The sequence below is a fragment of the Fulmarus glacialis genome, unplaced genomic scaffold, assembly GCF_000690835.1.
Source record: "Fulmarus glacialis isolate BGI_N327 unplaced genomic scaffold, ASM69083v1 scaffold3229, whole genome shotgun sequence".
In the NCBI taxonomy this organism is placed as follows: domain Eukaryota; kingdom Metazoa; phylum Chordata; class Aves; order Procellariiformes; family Procellariidae; genus Fulmarus; species Fulmarus glacialis.
Genome location: NW_009231269.1, coordinates 234,988 through 253,872, shown reverse-complemented (window position 1 = coordinate 253,872; position 18,885 = coordinate 234,988). Strand labels below are relative to the sequence as shown.

Here is an 18,885-nt window from a genome sequence, read left to right as displayed (position 1 = left end):
TTGGATCGAGGATTTGCTGTTGCAAAGCGGTCTAACTTCCGTGCAGTGGGGCAGCCTTCACTACTCTAAACGCCTTGATGATGTGCTGAGGAGCCCATGTAGATTGACATCTTGTGCAGAGAAGGCATTGAAGGTAAGAAGGGGGCTTGGGGAAAAGAGGGATTTTTGTATCCTTTTATGTTACATCTTTTGTCCAGCACCCCCCTTTCAGCAGAGCATCAGCGGTTCATCCAGAACAGTATTAATAGGCTGGAACTGATCACGTAAGATTAAATTCTGCTCCTGTTGAAAAGTACATGGAGCTCACAAGTGATTGCAAAAGATGTATTTATTTTTAGTCTGATAACATGGCACGTTTATGATCTATGCTCATAGCGCGGACAGTGAGCTAACTCACATAGCTCAGGAATGAGGAGATCGACGGTCTCAGTCTCTGATGGGCAGTTTGCATTGGCTGTTGCATTTTGTTGGATGTGTACCCTCCACTACCTCCCTGGAGCATCCCATCATCCTGTTTGATTTGGGTTTTTTTGCAGATATAGTGCCTAGTACTAATGAGAGAGGGAGAGGGATGGAAAAAAAAAAACGTATGGAACATTTTATTGATGTGATCATAATCCTATAATGGAGATTGCATTAAATGAGGATTGTATCAAAATGCCTAGCTGCTGTGGAGAGACGAGAAAGCAAAAACTATGCTGGATTGTAAATGAAGTTCTTTGATTGAAGGATTTTCTTGAACCGTGAAGGGATGTCTGTAAGCTTAAAGTTGCTGTATATGTGGAGTACTGGAATGGGATAAAAACCAGATCAAGCTGAAATATATTTCAGTTTACTCAAGCTCTGGATGCAGTTAGAATTGCTTAGAGGCATTGCAGTGATGTCCAGTGAATTCTTGGTTTCAGCTATGGAGACCACAGAAAGGCAAGGAGAGAATGTTACCGTTTGGGGAAGAGAAGGATGGTTCATTTGTGACTTTTGCCATAATGGCACAAAGCTTACAGCCTGCTGGCTACAAGCAGAGACACCTTTCTAGGCAATCTGGAAAGCAGAGCATTTATCTCATTTTCCTTTTGCAACCTTGGCGTAGTTGCCTGTAAGAAGTAGCTGTGAGCTGTGTGTCAAGAGGCAAACAGGGACATATTTGCCCCTCTCAGACACTGAAAAAAACTGTAAGCTTGAGAGAGATGGAGTCGACTCATCTGATCCTGTCTTTCAGAGCTTGAGTTGATGATACATTTTGAGTAATTGTTGCTGCTTATCTCAATTGGCAAAGGAGGGGAGAAGATGTTCAAGTTTATTGAACCAGAGCAGAGCTGAGGACAGTAGATACTATCAACTCACCCTTGCATTCTTTTTGTGCTAAATTTTATTCTGGTATAGAGAACTGAGCCACAAAGAGCACCTTCTTCAAGCCTTACTGAAAGGAAACCTAAACAGAACAAAAAGATTAAGCCAAAGATAAATTTTAACTTTTTGCTTGTCAGCAGTGGAAGTAGCATTGATCTGTCAGATTACACAGGTCAAAAGAGGTAAGAAAGGAAAAAAATTATTTATTTATTTACTAACATTTCCACACACACAAACAAAGTTGGCATACAAATAAACATCACAGAGTGGGAAAGAACCATTTCATAGAACCACCTAAGTTATAACTGATGTAAGCAGCAGAGAAATTCCTGTAAGAATACTCGAGTATTTCTCTATAACTGCAAAAGAGCTGGTTAAATACAAAATTATATAGAATAAAACAAAACAAAATATCTGATGTTCTCAGAAGTAATTTGTTTTCCCATTTGAGTTGTGTACAAAATCTGAGGTAATGGCTCCACAGTCCAGTCTCTCTTTTGGCATAAAGTTGAGATGGAAACACTTATTTTAAATAAAATGAAGAAAAGCAGCGTAAGCGTATTGAATTCCTCTTAAGCATTTTATTTTGGCAAAAGATGACTTTTAGTGAACTGTAAGAGATGGGTTTAGAATATTCATGGCTAAACTCCAGGGAGCTTAGTGTTAGCTCAGTAGGCAGAAGGTTCTTCCTCTAAAGAGGTATCTGGAAAAGATGTGTTTAAATTTCAAGCCATATTCAGTTGAGACTGTTGGTTTCCACATTTTAAAATCATTTGTTATGCTTCTTAGGGGAATGATGCTTAACCTGGAAAATACAGCAAGTATTCCTAGCTCACTTTTTTAATAGAAGGAGCAAGCAGTGTGCTTTAATTGTACTTCTGTATGAACAAATGTTCCAGATTTGACTCTATTTTTTATCAAATAACAGCTGAGGAAAAATTTGTCTTTTGAAACCATGGTTATCCGTGCAGATCTTGGTCTGTATTTTTGCTACAGAAGAACTCTGCTTCATGGCTGCATTGTTCATCCTTGCAGCATTTCTTTAAATGTGAGCCTTGCTATAGTTAAAGGATAATTTATATTCAGTGTAGTACTGTCTGCTCAGTGGAATTGGCTTTATACATCACAGCCTCTGCAAAAAAGGAGATCAAAGATTTGAACCTGTGGTCCTGTATTGCATTTGTATTCTACATGGACTTGAGTAATCTTATACTGGAGCCATTCACACTCCCATAGTTAAGAATACGTCAGTCTTTCCATTAAAACACCCATTTGCTTAGTAATTTTACAGCTAGTTTTAAAGACGGGCTCCAAGCTTAAGTTAAACACGTTCATATAGTAAAAAAAAAAATATCCTAAGTCATGAAGTATAGTAACAATTGGCATTTGCTAATAGAGCACTGTTAAGTTGAATTTATAGAAAGTTTAGTAGAAAATAGCACCTGCCTGAAAAATTTAGAGATGAAAAGGAAAAAAAAATCTTTTCAGATTTGGAAAGCCCCTTGTGGATCCAGGTGAGTGTTTATACCGGGATTTTAAAGGGGCCTGTGGTTGTTAAGCAGGCAGTAGGGCTTTTCTTAAAGGAGAACAGCACTGGCTCAAAACAGGAATTAGATCTCAGTTTAATGGTTCAGTTTTAGATTGAATTAGAACGAATGCCTCTGGCATTATTCCAGTTAGTTCTTTTGAGGGTTAAGTTACAAGAACAACAAAACAAAACCCCAAGCCTCCTATCTTAAGCAGTGAAGTTATCCTTTCTGTAAGCTAAAAAGAACTATACATTTTTAAATAATGTTGATTGTCTGACACAAGTGTTAAAAGCATTTGGGGGATGCTGCTACTAAAGCACACTCGCCAGGTAGTCCACCTGAGAACAGCCATTGTGGTAATCAGGCTTTCCACCACGGGGACAGCCGGTGGGACTAACGGTCAGTTTACACTTAAACAGAAACCTTTCTTCTAAACCATCCCAAAATCTTTTACAATTGCCTATCTCAATTAGATAGCCATCTTCTAACAGTGAGTAGTTGCTTCATCTGTGCAGACAAAGTATGTGAATGCTTATAATAACTTTGAGCATATTTCAGGTTAGAAGTTAAAAGACTAAATTAAAAATACATGGGGATTCAAGGTTACAGTTGCACGTGCTATGTAGTATCTATGTTCAAGTAGTACGTTCAAGATACCGTATTCCAAGTATTTTGGATTGGATGAAATAAATGAGTATTGTTTGAATGAAAGTTTTGTCATTTAAATAAAAATTCATAAGGGAGATTAAGAGTCTTCTGTCCCAATTACCGCTTTCTACAATGAGATCACTGAGAGGAGATTTGTAACAGTTGTCTTTCTTCAGTGCGGTGACCAAGTAGTGGTGACCATATCTTTCTTGGGTCTTCTGAAAATTCATGCTCCCTGCAAATATACAGGCAAGTAATATGAAGCAGGAAATTTAGGGTGGAAATGGGAATTTGATTATCCCTTAAGATCTGTGGGGAGACTCCCATTCACATTATCCAACAGTGAAGTAAGGAAAATAGGTTTAAAACAGTCTTTTTCAATTACGGTCTCTGAATTAGTAGAGTGACTTGCCAGGAAGCATAAAAGCTTCTATAGCTTTTGCACATTTAAAAGCTCCACTGAAAGAGAAGTTTAAACTGTCCTTAAATTTGTCTTTAAGGTGTAACATTGTGAATAAGAGTGGCATTAGTGGAAAATACATTTTGAGTGATAATAATAGTATTTATTACCTCTGGCACAAGTGAATGAAAGTGATTTTTTTTTTCCTAAATTTTCAAAAAACCTTTTAGAAAAAAAATCCTGTTTCCAAATAAGGAAAATTAATAATGTTTTCACAACCACGCAGTAAGATTTCATATTTGAATGAAAAAAGCCCCACCAAACCCACCCTACTTGCACAGGAGGTTTCATGACGGTCCAGGGAAAGTTGATGTAAAAATTAGAATACAGATAAAAAAGACTGTGAAATTTAGTCTGTAGATACAATCAAATCATGGCAGTTTTGACAGTAAATAAGAAACTGTAAAGGGTTTTCTTTAACTGTCATAATTCAACATTCTTTTTATTTGAAGTCTTTCGTCATTGCCTTTAGTGAATATTCTGTTGAAAATTACTTCAGATACGCTTAGAAAATAGAAGTTTTCCCATAGGTTACATAAGATATAGCCTTCTTGATCCAATGTGGCGTAAGCCAAAGCTTCCTGCAGTCTGTGAAAAAATTCCTGTCGGAACAGGGCCTTCAATAATTGCTTCTTGAATTACATAACATACATACTTCAACTTCTGCCACTTGTTTAGGAGTTTAACACGTTAATGTGGTATAGAAGGCATTGCTGTGGAGGAGTTTTGCTTGCAACGATGGCAGAACTTAGCCTGTTTAACAGCGAGTGCTTTACTTACTTTTCAGGGAAGTTCTTTTTAAATGACTGTTGTCTTCCTTCATTTCAGTTGCGATAGACTCCGCAAGGATTATGTAATTTCAAGGGAACCCACATAACGAGATCAGCAGAGAGCCAAGTATGTTCTCAGGGAGACAGATGAACATTGAAATTGTTGGAGACTTCCAAATTCAATAGTGAAATTATAAACAGAGGTGGCCCACTGTATTTAAAACCCATCACTGTGGGGTTTAATATGGCAGTTCACTGTGCTAAGAAACTTTGCCTGCTTCATTTTCCTGCCAGGGGAACATCTTGCGTTGTGTACTACTTTGATTTGATATGGTTGTTTTGGGGATGATTTTCTTCCTCCAAGCTGGTCTAGAAATAAGATGTCACTGGTGATGTAGTCTGTTTGCATATCAGTGTTTATCTGTTACATCCTTAAGGACATAGTTATATTATTTTTGTAAGAATTTAATGAGTAATTATGTGAGCTTTATGCTGTCTACTGAAGTAGCAGGAAATACATGCAAAAGGGAAAAAAAATCCAAGTAAAAGTTTGGAGTGCTTTAGGCACAGCATATTTCATTTAACCAACTACTCACACCATCATTGCTACTGCTCTGTGCTGTCTTGTTAAATAAATGTATATGTATGGCAATCTATGATTTACTGGATCTATGATCACATACGTGGGCACACTAAAGCCGCATACAGTCTTGTTTCCAGCTTTAATCCCTGGCACGTAAGTTGCATATGTGCCCACCAAAAGAAAAGTGAAAAATATTTGGGGGATGACAGAACTGCAGGTGCTAGGGAACAGCTATAAAAAAGTCAACTGCCTGCCTTTACCCTGTAACTCAGATTTCATTAGAAGGTCACCGTTTTTGATAATCCTCATGAGAAAGGAAGTTTCATGACTTTGAGGAGGAACTGAGTTTTATCTCTGCTAATGGAAGTCATAGTTTAAACCCGTGTTTAGTCATTTATGCAGGTTTTGTGATTGCTTTTGTAATTATAAAAACGTGTATCTTCGTCTTTCGACAAACAAGTATGAAACTGTGTGCCATGACAGGCACACGGTTACCTGTCTTTTTGGCATTACCTGGGTTTACTTAGTAGTTTTCTTCCTGAAATGGAGAGTAGCTTCAACAGGAGGCATTATGTCAAGGTGCAGGTTGAATTCACAAATTGGGAAGAGATTTTCTTAGGACTCATATGATGTTTATGATGAAAGACCTAGACTTGACTTGTCAGTGTTAAGGAGCAGAAGAGTGTGCCATAGCATTCCCTAAAGAAACGTGCAGAACTCTTCTACTAAAACTTCAAAACTCTAAAGTTCTGAAACTTTATTAAATGGTGACTTAATAGGAACTGTAATGTGCATATGTAACTCTGGACTCAAATAATTTGGGACCTCACTGTAGTAGTTTGTTCAGATTATAGTTGATGCCAGTAATTTATAAATATATGCAAGATATAAGGCATGAAACTAAAGCTATCATTAAATCGAGTAATGGCTTTACTTTGTCAGTCATTTAACTGACCCTTGGAAAATGTACGTGGTAATGTGTTGCAAATTAAGATCTAGAATACAAGGCAACACAGTAGTAGTTTTGGGGATGAAAACTGTGAATGAAATGCATAAAATCCGTTTTCTGTTCATCTCCCTGCCTTGTCTGCATGTGAGATTTAACAGAATGAATGGACTCCACCTAAAGGTTTCATAATAGTTTCCTGTAATCGGGACTCTACTACAGGAGATCAGTTAAGTGCTTGTCAGACAAGTGTACGTTCGTGTCTAATTATCAGAGGATTCTTTTTAAAATTCATGTTCAGGAGATCTGTAATTTTATGACTTATTAAAGAAAACTGGATATAAAGTAAATCAAGGGTTTTGTTGTCCTAGTTAGTTTGTTATAGTTTCATAAGGTAATTGAGAATGGCCTTTTCCTCTGGCCAAATAGCAGCTGAAGTAGCAGGTATTACTACTTTATCTTCTATGATTCCACCATAAACTTGGGGAAAAAAATCACGTATATGTACAAGTGTAATTGTTTATGGCATTAGTTAAATCTGAGGAAATAAAGTTATAGAAGGGTCCTTAGATACTGGAAAATAAGTGTATTTTAATTGTATATAATCAATCTGGAATAATGATGACTACAAAATGGAACTACTGTAACATTTTTGCTATTCACATATTCTTCCCCCACCCTCTCGTTTTTCATATATAAGCTCTTTAAAAAGACAATACGTCTAGGAGAACACCGTAAACTACACTTTCTTAACAAAAAAATTCTTTAAAATACCTCTTCAAAAGGCCACAGAATTCTGGGCCATCAGTTACATTTATTTATTTTTTGACAATATGTTTAGTCAAATATCAGTTTATAACTTTCAGAGTTTAGCTTTGTCTACATATACAAAGACAACTATTTTCAAGAACTGCTCTGAAGGTACCCTATAAACCATAATACAAAGTATGTTTGAGATGAGTTCACAGAACATTAACTCAAGGTGTTTCAAGCTACAAAGAGGGGGAAAAAAGACATTTGGCACATCGGGAAAAAAAGTTGACCATTTTAAAAAAAGTGAATGCGAGTCAGAAAGTAAAGACATTAACAGGTCTGTGTCAAAGAAATGTATCACGTGTGTGTGGTCAGAAACTGTTGTTTTCTTAACTGAGGAATAAGGTTAGGATGTGTCGAACGTTGATAGCCTTATGATGAGAAATGAACCAGTAACATCTTCTGGCTGTAGTACTGTGTCAGTATTGAGCCATGAGCGTCACCGAACAATCTGAAGCTTGTGTGCTAAAGGAAGAGATATTCTTGGTGACTGAATACCAATGACTCTCTAAAGAGTTTGGGTGTTGTCTGTGTTACTTTTGAATGTTTTCATGAAAGTGCTTAAAAATTCCTGCTTTCTTCTCCTGTTCCTGAAAACAAAGAAAACTGAATTTACATGGTGCCCACTCTTTCTCATTTTTTAAATTTGACTGAATTGTTTATTACAGCATAATATTATAGAGTGGAAAGATATTTTCTAATAGAAATAGAAGCATCATTTTAACATGTAGGTGAAAGCTTGTTAATAACCCCTGCCTCCTTTTTACAACAATGAGGAAACAAGTATAAAATAATAAAGAATTCATGTTCCTCTTCAATGATAAAGAAACTCAGTTTCTTTAGGTTCTTTGAAAACAATGTGTCTTTGAATTAACTTTGTTAATTGAAGTTGAAAAGCAATAAACTACTAATTTTTATCATGCAACTGAGGCAGGAAAATATTTTCAAGAGGACTTCCATAATTTTGGTGTGCAAGTCCCATTTTCAAAGTGAGTTGGACTCTGGAAGAGCCTAAAGCTTGTCTGCTTTCAGAAATCTTGTAAGTTGTTTTGAAAACAGTACCATTTTTGTTAAAGACTGGTTATAGTAACAGTTTGTACCTCATCCATGTTTTCTTACATTTCTGTGAACATTTGGGACATTAAAACTAGTCACATCCAATATTCAAAATATGGTGGAACTCAAGGATGATTATCAAAAACCTAAAAGCAAGCTATGAACTTAAGCTAAAAATTTGCATTCTTTACCAGAGTTGCACAAAATAAACTTTTAGAAGGAATTATTATGTCCTTTTTATCAATTTTATTTTATTCAAGCAGATTTTAAATACTTGAATAGAGAGGAGGAGGAGGAGCAGAAGAATTAGAAAAGCTGTCAGAGAAATGAATCTATTATAGTAAGGCTGTACAGTGTCATGATGTGGGTTGAGTTTGGGGCCTATTACTTCCTATTTAACATTTGGTATTTTGTGGCTCATCAAACAGATACGGTTAAGCATCAACCAGCCTGTACAGTTAGTTAACTGTAACTGAGTTGAACCTTCAGCACTGGAAAAAGACGTGGTTATATTTTAAGACAATCACACTAAGCATGAATTCCAGTCAGAAAAAGAGATCCTTTTTACTTTCTGTTCATCTAAACTTTAAAATTGAGTCAGATAAACTGAGACAATAAGCAGAAGTTAAACTCTGGAGGAAGAGTTTAGTAAAAAGGAAAAGAACTGACTGACATTTGTCTGAATTGATGACAAAAATTGTTTATTTTTATTCACTATAGAATGGTGGACTAAACCTGAAATCCATTGTACTATCCATTAAGTTGGAGAAAAAGGTGAATATGCTGGTAAATTTGTTGTGATAGGACCGTCTTTTTTGTGATTGTATTGCATTACACAGCTCAAATTCAGTAAGAAGTCTCTAACAATATGAATGGAATTTGGCTCCAATTCTGTGTTTGAGTAGTGCTCTTTGGAATCACTGTGTAAGATATTTTTAAATTACTAAAAAATCTTAATTAACCAAATCCTACTACTATTTGGGACTACTTAGCTTTATATACTGTGTTATACAATTTGTTCACTAGCTGCTTTCGATATTTTTTTATCTTGCTAACTTAAAGCAGGTTTTAGGCTTTGGTTATTGTTTAATGTCAATGGGAAAATATAAAAACCCAGAATGTTTTCCTGTTAAATTTGATGAAAGCTTAATCTGGCTTCATATAAGTGCCATTTGTTATGAGTCCCTTTAATGTCAACGTTTGTATTTTTTTGTACTGCACTTATCAAAAATGAGTATTTAAAAAATAATGTCTGAATCAAAAATAGTGCAACATCAGTCTGCAAAAAATGTGTACAGTCTCAATTCCTTATATGTAATTCATTTTGGCAGGTACGGTACTTTTAGGTTTTATTGTATTATAAACGCTAAAAAAGCTTGAAAGAAATCATTGGAAAAAGGTTTAGAGTAAGTGATTTAGATGAGACTGGCAGGTGGTATAGTATGGCTATTGCAAGATTAACTAAATTCTGAAAATTCAGTCACTTCAGACTATTGGATCTATGTCTTGATTTAGTCATTGCTGAACCAAAAGTCATCACTTTTGCTGATCTGCTGAACAGCGAGACAGTGGTTGATAGAGATATTAATAAACCAACAGAAACTACTTTCTGAAAAATTTGGGATGCTTCAGTGATTAAAGTGATAACTTGGTCAGGGCATCTCTTAACTACTGTATACGTGGTTATACGTATACATAATAAATATGTAACATTGTGACATTACAAATATCTCTGATGATGTAGGGAACCTCTAAGGGACAGTGAAGTTGAAATGATGAAATTTCAAAATACTTTTGGAAACAGCTTCAGTAATTTACTATGATAGTAAAATACCCGTGGATGAGCCTCACAAAAGTTAGATATGCTCAGATATTTCTTAATCTGATCACTGAGGGAATTACCATTTTTAATAGACTATTTTGTGATCCATAAGAACAGGTTAAAGATACCATCCATCATTCTGTGAACCACAGTTATGGCAGATTTTCCTCCTTTCCTTTTTTTAAAAAAAGAATACAGCTTTGACTGATGTAGTTCTTTCAACCTCAGCCATAACTGTTTTGGAGGGAGAAACGGTCAAATCCTTTGTGGGTTGGCAACAGCTAATTTCTTTCTCAGATTTTGGAGATCCTACTCAGTTTTATGAAGGACCCTATAAATTGGAACCCTAGTTATATTTACATATTTCTGTCAATAAGAAGAGTTGCCTGATGTCCTTGACATGAGTGTGATTTTAGGCTGGGTTATGCATGCTAATTTGCACTAGAACCTTTGCCATATTTTATTTTCCCAAACCTAAACTGTGTATTCATCTAGTTTCCTAGTGATAAAAAGCGTGAATTATTTGAAGCTGCAAGCACATAAGATAATCTTGGTAGTAAACAAGAAGAAATACTTGAAGCGGTTTCTCCTTTTTGCATACTACAAGAGTGTTCACTCAATATTCAGAAGAATCCTTGGAAATTTTCAAAGCTTGACCTAAGGCCCTAAGCAACCTAATGTAACTTAGAAGCTTTAAGCAGGTTTGGTTAGACAGCATCTGCAGAGGTGTCTTCCAATCTGAACTTCTCCATAGTTCTACAAAAAAGACATTGACAAAGGTCGTATTTTTTGGCTTTGTCTTGATTGTGATTTTTTGCTCAAATTCAGGAGCTTGCTATGTCCTTGCTGTTCTGGTTGTTCAAGGAGTAGTGAAGAAGTGAGGAACAGAACGGGAAGAGGAACCTGCTAGTGAACAGAAGAGAGCTGTCATTTTTGTTCTTGGATTTGGATCTCAACATTGTTTGCTATTCCTGTCTCAGTGTGTGCTACTCGGTGTAATTTCTGGAGGCCTTCTTGAACTGAGGTTATATAGACAGGCAGCCCAGATCAACAAGTGGCCCAGGGAAGAAAGGGGGGATATGAATGCACCACCACAGGCTGCCACTTCAACAAGTCATCTATTCACTGTCTTTCTACAGTGCTGTTCTGAATACAGTTTAAAGTACTGCTTTTGATCTGTGAAACACTGTTCCGTTTCCTTTCTCTTTCTGAGGAAGACCTGCTGTACGTTTTTGTTCTTCTGTAAAAACAACTGGAAAGCAGAAGCCTCAGCTTTATAAACTGAGCTGAGGGCAAGAAAACTTGAGACTGATTCTTTTCCCTTAGTCCAGCAAGACTTAAGTTAGTTGACATTCAGAGCTGTAAGACAAACTTGTTAATTCAGTTTTTTGTGAGAGTTTTCTGTAGTGGACACGTTAGGTGGAGTGTAATTTTGTTTGTATTTGTGAAGAGTGTTCTGCTGATGCTTCATGTTGATGGTTTAGTGCTCTTTACTACAAGAGTGTCTGGAGGTTCCCTGCAAAAATGCAAGAAATGCAGTTTCTATAGAGGGACTTAACAATGGACTGTGCGGATAACAGAGTAAGATAAGGTTGAGAATAGACAATATTTTTATAGCTTAAGTACTTTTTCACTAGATGTAAGATAAGACCACTGTAAATGAAACCAAGGTTCTTAAAAATTCTCTAAAAAGGATCTTTACTGTTACAGAAGCTCTAATTTATTCTTTGTTTCATCATGGAATTATTTGTCAAAACAGGCAGTCAAACAAAAATTGTGCACTGGAAAGTAGTGATGAAGGTGCCTAAGTCTGAACTGGCATTTCATGGTTTGTTGTTCTTGTTGTTAAAGCTAGATTAGACTATTTCTTCGTTTCAGGTACTTTCACTTATTTCCCATGCCGTCTGTGTAACATGATGTCATTGGTATGTTTTTTTAAATGTCTAAAAGGATCATAATACTGCATATGCTAAATTTAACTGAAATTTAGGTTAAAAATTATTTCTGTGGGTTTGTGTTGGTTTATTTGGGCCAATTTTAACTGAAAGCTCAGCAGAATACTGCATGTACTTTCAGTATTTTCCATCCTTGACTCTTGCTGTACCATTTCACTATCCGTTTTGTTTCTGCTGTCTGAACAAGAACACCTTCTTTCCCTTGAAAAATACTTAGGTGTTACTAAAATATTTTAATAAATCTCTGCTGTTAGCAGTTTATTTGTAGTTGCTTGGTCATTAAACATAGTTGTTTCACAATGATGGGATGTTTCCTTCAGATTACATCGAGGAAAGCTTCTTATCCTAATTATTTGTTTATCTTAATGAATGCATGTAAAAGGCTGTATTGCATTTGTACCATTAAGACGCTCTCAGTCTGATATTTTCAGAACCCTGCAGATGTGGGTGTTAAATAAATGAAAAGAGCAGATGGTATACAGGGAAATCTTTGGTAGGCCAAGAAGCTAAATCAAAGTTTCCCTGAGTTCCAGGAGGCACCCTATATAAGGACTGGTTTTCCGTCACTAGGAAATTTAACAATAAAGTGCTGATCTATAGTATGTTGTAGCATTTCCTAACATGCAGAATATTCTATAGAAAAATCGTGTGCCATAGAAAGAGATCTGCAACATTCACCCTATGCTTGTTAGCACATATTTTAGAATAGGGCTTAGACTTGCTTTGAGATGATCAACCCTGATGGTGCTGAATATAAAAATGTCAATATAATTAGTCATCTCCAGCAGAAAATAATTTTTGCCATTTTTTTTTCACTGTGTGAAGGAAGGGATGAACTGCTTTTCAGTTACTCTTTATCATTTAGGTTTTCTATTTTTGCCTTCGACTGGGAACATTTACCAATGACTTTTTTTCCATCTTGTATTCAGGGATGGGCTATTTTATGAGACAAATCTTAATAAAAGAAATGCCCTGATGAACCAGTGTGAACTATTCCTTGACTGATGATCAGGAATAGGACACAGAACCATACATGGTCAGTTTTGGATATAAAGTGAGCTACTTAAACTATTTTAATGCTAATCCAGGCTGTCTCTATTAAGATATTACAAGTGTTCATTGTAGAAACTTCATATTAAATGTTCTGAATAAGGCACATATCTGTGAACAGATTCTGTTTGGTTTTGCATTGGTGCAACTACAAGAAAATAGTGTTATGCAAATATAAGATGGTATCCACAAACTCAGAACCCTGACAATTGTTCTGATCCTTCCTTTATCTGAATCACCATAAAAAATTCTCAAAAGATACTTCATTGCAATCACAGCTAGGCAAGATAGTGTAATTTAAATGTATAGTTACCATCATAGATAATATGTATGGGCTGTATAACCATAGGGAAATCACAGATTTTCAATTTCCCTTGGAATGTGTTCATTATTAGATGGTATTACCAGAGTATTGTTTGTTGTAAGAGAAGAAAATCCTGTTCAAGTTTTTAATGAATCTCTTGAGAGATTCATCAGATTTACAGGTTAAAAAAGCTGTAAACATTCTGCTGGGAGTAGTCATTAAAAAGAAGATGAATGTGAGTTATCTGTACATTTCTTATGAAACAGAAATCCTGAAGGTGATTTACAAACCAAAAAGCTGTTTCTCTTTAAATGGTCTGTACTGCTGCATTATGTAATGAAATACGAAGTTCAATTAAAAGTCAGTCTGTTTGCAAGATGAGATGCAATTTCACTATTTTGTTTGGAGAATTTTATAGGTGAGACAGCACTGATCTGAATTTGAAGGGAAGAAGCCTGAGACTAATATTTCCTTCATTTCTAGATTAGAAAAAGCATTAGAGTGGAAGAAAAAATCCTTACTGCATAGTTAATCAACTTGGAGGGCCTTATGTTGAAAATCTGATTTTCTAAATTAAATAAAAATGAATTAATAAAGGTCTGTAGATTGAATAAATAAATTCCAAAAAAACCAGCTCTATCCTCTGGTGAGTTACTTTTTTGGTAAATCAAAAAGTGACAGCACAGGACTGCTAAAAGGCTTGCCTTTCCATGAGGCACTTCATACCCTTGATTACTCACTCAAGCTTGACTGAACCAGCAGCATGCTAGTAAAACTCATAATCTGTGATGAAACAGTTTGTTTAATCCTTGGTTTTTTCTTCTGAAGTATTACAGATGCAGTGAAGGGAACAGTGTCGACTATACTGCTAACAGATAAAATGCAGATAAATATTTCTAAACTAATTCATCAAAAATTGTTGCTTCAAACTTTTAAATTGGTCATCTAAGATTACTCTGAACATTTTCTTGTAGTTCATATCTCCTGCTTCTTTACAAAGCTCTAGATCTGCCGTGAAGAAGACAGTTTGTTTGTAGTTTGGGTGAGTTTTGGCATTAGTTTTGTTTTGTTGGTGTAACTCCTCAATGAAGCACAAATGTACTGAAAACTTGGATAACAACAAAATGTGAACTGTGTCCTAACCGCATCTGTTGAACATAACAACAGTAGTTTTGCATTCATTCAGCTTTCCAAGAGGTCACACCCTTTGCAAATAATTTGCATAACAAACTGCTGCATTCACAGTGCCTCATCATTATGAATAGTATGTATTTCAGCTGACACTGCCATTCACAACATGATTTTACCAGCTCAGTACATGACTCTGAATCTGGTCATATTGTCATACTGGAACTATTCAGGACTCCAAAATAAAATCACTGTGATTCCAAGAGGATTGATACTTCTGCTGAATTTTCTTAATATTTTGTAAAGATTACCTGCCACTAATTACCTGTCATTAATAACAAAGAAGAGATACTGCACTAAATGGCTACTTTGGGCAAGAATTACCTCATAGTCTTCATTAACATCCGTTATTTCCCAATAGTCATTTGGAATTCGCACACATGGGTAATCTGCTTTTTCAAGATATGTGTGTGTGCTTTTTTTTTTTTTTTTTTTTGGTGTTAAAAGCGTGTGTGTGTGTTTCTTATGTATATGCATGGACATGCTGTGGTCATAAAAGTTTTAACTTACGTCCTTGGTCTGAGCTGAACGTTGGGCTTACAGGTTTTGAGCAAGCTTCTTCATGAAGCATTCCCAGTAAAATTAATCTCTGACCTGAAATAGCCATGTGCAGCATCCTCTTGAGCAGACTTCAGTCATGGCATTTGTAACAGTGTGACTGACAATGAAGGTAAATCAGGACAAGAATAAGGACATCAGATATGCTCTAGCTTAGGACTGAAATATCACAAAACGTAAAGAAATGTACTCAGTCATGTAGGATCATTTTTGTGATGTAGCCTGTTGGTGGAAGATTAATGGAAGGGTCTTGTGACATGTTTTCTAGTGGCATCATGTTTGGGTATGTCTTAAATATCAGTGTTGCAACTTGTTAGATCTTATGTTCTTTACATTTCCTTTTTACATGAATTTACATTTGGAATGTCATTTCTCTAGATGACTGGAAAGCATTTTGCCAATTTTCATGTATGCACTATCCACTACTACCCTTCTGTGCCTGTTTGTCTCCCACTGACTCCTACTTTTCCACAGATATGGGGCCCTAAAAGGAATATTTCTTGTTATGAAAGCAATAGGTTCCAAAAGATGATTTGAAATCCTGTGACTATTTCCTTTACAAAGGCTTGCAAGATTTTAGGAAAATGCCAGCTAGTGCACAGAGTTTGGCTCTCAGAGCCCAGAGTTAAGGTTCACAAGTTGTAAATAGTTGCATGTTGCCATTATCTCAAAACCCTGCTGCTTTCAGGCCATGATGAGGACTCTGCTAAGAATGTTGTTCATTGCTAGTTTGTTTTTTTTTCCTTCTCTTGCACAGCACTTACTGAAGAGTAAGATTTAAAAGGTGGATGGGGTGTGATGGGTCTTGATGTAATTCTTTCATCTTACTGACCAGCACGTTAGTGATAGAACTCTAACAGATCACCGAGATGAGGGGAAAAACCAAACCCAAACCTGCCACTTTTTTTTTGAAGAACTATTTATAGGAAGGACTCTGTAATTTTGGATTTTTTATTTTTTTAATACAAAAATAAGTTCAGTGTTGAGAGAGCTGAATATATTTACAATATGTAGTGTAAACTTCCATATAAGACTTTTTTTACAGCTATATAAAAGTGCACATCTTGATTGATGTCTGTTGAGCTGTGCTGACTTATAAAAACATGGGTTGTATCTATCATATGTCACTCAGTTACAGTAGCGCTGTTTTTCAGACATATAAAAATTCAGCTTAGTGTATTTAATGAAACAAAATATTTTCAGTCTTTAAGAGCTGCTTGCTTTACTTTTGAGAACGTCTAATGTATTAACTTTAGCATGTATTGCTCAGTGAAGTGGCCAACTTTGGAAAAAGATTTGTAAATGAATCCTTATTAGTATATTTTTGTCATGAAACAATCAGTATGAACTTGATGCTGATCCAGGAAGAGTTAGTATATTGAAATTTGGAATTCTACATGATCATTTCTTTCCAAAAGAAAGCACCAACACTAAGAAACATTCGACTCGCATATACTGGGAAAGAACTGAAGCCTGATGTTATTCTCCCATTGGTGTTTTCTGACTGAAAATGCAGAAAAACATCGCACACATTCGCGTCAGAATAAGAAAAAGAAAACTAACCAGGCAAACCTCACTGCGTTAACGTTCTGTGTCAGGAGCTGATGATCATTCATTAATTAATTTTTGCTCATTTTATTTTGGGTGGGGAGGAGAAATGGAGGAGAGTACATTGTGTTACCTAGGAGCACTGTGTTCTGCCGCTGTCTAAGATATGTCAGACCCTGCCTTAAGCCTGGTAAATTTATAATGGAGCTGAAAAGAACCAACTGTGTAGGAAAGAATTAGAGCAGAGTCCTAGAGGAAAATTTCGTAGACATGAAGACATGGTTGTAGAAGTACATGGTTGGAACACCAAAGTACTGAGATGAATATGCTGCAATACCAAGGCAAAGTGCCAGGATGAAGGGAAAGTGTTCAAAGAAACTATGGCATTGGAGCCTCGCAATAAAGAGAAGCTTTGAGGCAAGACACTGAAGTACTAAGAAAAATATCAAAAAGCCTGAGACGTTTTGCCAAGCTAGCAGAGGACAAGAACCAAGGCGAAACATTAAATTCTCATGGAGAACCACCCAAGTGCTGAAGGAAAATGCTAAAATGTTCAGATAAAATGGAGGGTTCTAATGCAGAGTGCTTAACAGGCAAAAGCAAAAGTACAGAGTTGAATAGCTTCAAACTGAATGGCTGAACAGAGGAACCATGGAAGTAGTCAAATTAGTTCTTTCCTTTGAAACTACGTTTTTGGGGAAGCTGGTGTTACGATTCAGTCTGGTTTTGACTGATGGTCTGCTTATGGCAACATCAAAGGATTTATTAGTGTTTTGGGACAAACGGGATACTTTTACCAAAGCATAAGATAGCAGTAGTTATTGTAACACAGAAGACTACTGGGTTTTTACTAGAGAGAAAAGTTATGTGAGAGGTGCAAAGTGCACCCATCAGTATTTGCTGTGTATAAAATTCAGAGTGGGAAATTATTTTGGTAAAAATTCTCCTTAAAGTCTACAAAATCCTACCCAATGACACCAACATGCCTTAAAATCAAAGGCTTGTTTAATAGCTATATGACGTTTGCACTCTTATAGGATATGAATCCTACTGTTAAAGATCTTCAGGAAAGGTTACCCTAACTTACACCCCTTCAATTTCATTTATGTAAAGGGAGCGCATGGTAATTCAAGAAAAGGGATTTGTTTTTAATATAGTAGAAGTGTACAGTTTCTTCAATATTCAGCTCACTGAATATTCATGTATTTTTTGTCTATATGTCTTTATTTTAAAAGTAGCAAGGGGACTATAAAATAAATGGTGTTCTGTGACTGGTGTGGAAATTTGCTGAAGGGAAATGAGATGCAAGTTTTAGCAGAACAGAAGACACTGCCCTTCTAGCTTATTTTCGGGCAAAATGTGATGAAACTGTAGAAAGGGAGAGATGGGTATAAAATTCACAGAGACCCAACTCAACCCTGAGTAAACCTGTCTCACTCTAATTATGGTTGAAGAACAAGTGTGATGACAAGTTGTGTGTGAAATTGTATCTATGTAAAATAATGCACATTTGTCATGGTTCAGTGCACCTAGGAAGAGAATACTGTATATAGTATATACATGTTGTTGTCCATGGAGTTGGTTAAATGCCATTTAACTCTGTGCATTTGTTTTCATTAGAAATTGCTCTGTTCCCAGTTGTATAAACTATCGCTTTGTGTAGGGACTGACTTGGACTGCCAGCGATACTTTTTTGATAGTTGCAGAGCTTTTCTATAAAGATAAGATTTTTAGCACAATGTTAAGAGACATTTATTCTTTTCTTTTTCTTTAGTTTAAGGGTTTTTACAGTTCTGATTAGTGTGTCAATTGTCAGTATGACATAAATACTACCTCACCTGATAAGACCAGTGTTGTTTCACTTTTCTTCATCTGTTTGTTCAGATAGCAAATGACGTACACTTCCAGAGTATACAGTATCTTGTGTTCTGTGCAGATTCTGATAGATTGATTGCAACAGAACATACATGCATGCATTTTGCTCACAGATTTAATACAAAATATGGAAAATATATTTTGATTACCATCTTCCATAATGTCCTCTTCATGGAATAAGAGAAGAGATGCCTAGTGCAAGGTTTTAAAATGTTCAAAGCCTAAATCACACAGATGCATATGGAAGGATCCCTCAGCTTGGAAAAGACTGATCTTGGAGCAGCCAAAATTACCCCTTTACCCTTCAAGTGTTTGCAACGTTGGTCTGTAGCACTGAACACATTGTAACTCCGTAGGCACTGGAAATTTGTGGGGGAATTACTGGAGATTCAGAACAAAATTTGTACATGATCCAAGTCTCTCTTGGGCA

At 36.0% G+C, this 18,885-nt stretch overlaps 1 protein-coding gene across 1 annotated transcript in view; it reads left to right on the top strand.

Moving 5' to 3' along the window:
* The first annotated feature begins 1 nt into the window (after position 1).
* LOC104081657 (protocadherin-11 X-linked-like) overlaps positions 2 to 18,885 on the top strand; it is an 87,320-nt gene continuing 68,436 nt past the window's right edge. The window contains exon 1 of the mRNA XM_009584490.1: positions 2 to 133. The gene's annotated coding sequence lies outside the window, so the exon portion shown is untranslated. The remainder of the gene's footprint in view (positions 134 to 18,885) is intronic.